At 73.5% G+C, this 1,910-nt stretch overlaps 1 non-coding gene across 1 annotated transcript; it reads right to left on the bottom strand.

Annotated features, from left to right (window-relative positions):
- Positions 1-411: 411 nt before the first annotated feature.
- On the bottom strand, positions 412-564 carry LOC135980211 (5.8S ribosomal RNA). The gene has a single exon (XR_010597390.1). It is a non-coding gene; the product is annotated as a 5.8S ribosomal RNA (ribosomal RNA).
- Positions 565-1,910: the final 1,346 nt, after the last annotated feature.

The following is a 1,910-nucleotide window of genomic DNA, read 5'->3' as shown; positions in this document are numbered from 1 at the left end:
AGCCGACCCGGTTTCCCCGACCCCCAACGCAACATCCCCCGAAAACTCCCACCCCGTCCCACCGCACGAGCGGGGCACGGGGCGGAGGCACAACGGGAGAGTGGATGGGGCGACGGGGCGCACGGGACCGGCTGCCGTGACGCCGCTCCTCCGCCAACGGGACGAGCTCCCCGAAGCGGGCGCTCCGGGGCATCGGGTCTGAACTTAGGGGGACGAAGGCGTTGGGGAGAGCCACGGGCTCCCTTTCCCGAGGACGGGAAAGGGGGGCGACGGACCATCCCCGGTGCCTGCGACACCCCAGCCGCGCCTCCCACGGAGGGCGGCGGCGGGGTTGCTCGCGGCCCTCCACCGCCAGGGGTGGAGGGCCGCATCCCGCCGCCACCGCATCCGCGGGGACGATTGACCTTCAAGCGACGCTCAGACAGGCGTAGCCCCGGGAGGAACCCGGGGCCGCAAGTGCGTTCGAAGTGTCGATGATCAATGTGTCCTGCAATTCACATTAATTCTCGCAGCTAGCTGCGTTCTTCATCGACGCACGAGCCGAGTGATCCACCGCTAAGAGTTGTCACGAGGCTTTTATTTTCGGGAGGCTGGCGCCTTTTTCCCCCCCGCGGCCAAAGCCGTGCCGGCGGGGGGGCGTTCCTTGTCCGCACCGGTCGGGTCCCCGGCCTGCTGTCCCCGAAGGGGACCTGGGGCGGGCTTGGGGGGGCGGGAGCAGGGGGGGGCCCGCAGGTCCCTCTTTCTCTCGCCGCCTTAGCCCGCCCGTTCCCCCGGGACGTCCCGCCCGGCCAGGGCAGCCCTCCTCGGTGCCCGCCCTTCGTACGTTACGGTCACGAGTAAAGGTTTAACAACCGAGCCCAAAGGCTCGGGTTCGGTCCAGGCGCTTGGCTCGCAGGGGCCAGGCGGCCGCGGCCACGTGCAGACCGACCCCCCGCTCCGCCCCAGCCCTTTCCGCCCTCCCCTCGCAGGGCGAGGGGTGGGAGTCCGGGTGGAGGGAGGGGGAGAGGCAGACGGGCCCCGGCCTTTCGGCCCCCACGCAGAGAAGGGAGGCAGGGTAGCCCCTCTCCGTCCTGGGCTTCCCGTGGACCGGGGGCGGGGGCTGGGGGGGGCGGCATGGGGATACCGAGGCGGGGCACGGACGTCCTCGGACGTACGTCCTTCCCTCCTCGGCGGTCTCCCTTCCGCCCTCCCCGGGGCCCCCCTCGTGGGCGTCCACGGGCCACCTCAGGCCGCACAAGTCTTTGAACCACCGCCTTCCCCGGGCCGCGAGGCTCGCGGAGAGCGCTAGGTACCTGGCTCCTGGGTGAGGGAAACGGTTCCAATCCCTCTGGGGCGTCCCCCGCCGCCGCTTCCGGCCTACCCGCGGGGGGGTAGGCAGGCGAGCGACGGACGGCAGGCGGAGTGGTGCCCGGCACCCGCCAGCCGGCTCCGCGTTACCTCGGGGGGCGTCGTCCCAGAAGGCGTGCCGAGAGAAACCGCTGCCACGGCCGCGCCCGCTCCCAGGGATCCGGGGTTTCCCTCTGTTCCCGGCGTGCCTGGGAGGAGGACGTGACTGGGGCCACCGACGTTTGCGCGCCCCCTCCGGTCGCCATCCCGTCCGCACACCCGCAGCGAGAGCTCCCCGTCCGGGGCGGTCGCCCGCGGCCCGGTCCCCGCCCTTCCCCACGCGCCGAAGCGGCGGGGAGGGCGGTCCCAGCGACCGGGGGGCAGACCGCACGGGCGGGCGGCGTCTCGGAGGGATGCGGCTCGGGTACACGCACGGTGGGGAAGGCGCGACGGTGGCCCGGCAGCGGACCGGCACGGATGGAGGAGACCCCCTCCGCCGAGCTCAACCCTTCCCAGCCGCCTGGGACCGAGCGAGCGCGGAAGGGGCGCCCGGCCCTCCCCGCGCACGGGACCCCGCCGCCGGG

This window comes from Chrysemys picta, unplaced genomic scaffold, assembly GCF_011386835.1.
Source record: "Chrysemys picta bellii isolate R12L10 unplaced genomic scaffold, ASM1138683v2 scaf2230, whole genome shotgun sequence".
NCBI classification, from domain to species: domain Eukaryota; kingdom Metazoa; phylum Chordata; order Testudines; family Emydidae; genus Chrysemys; species Chrysemys picta.
Note: the sequence above shows the minus strand (reverse complement) of the source record. Positions and strands in the feature narration are given on the sequence as shown.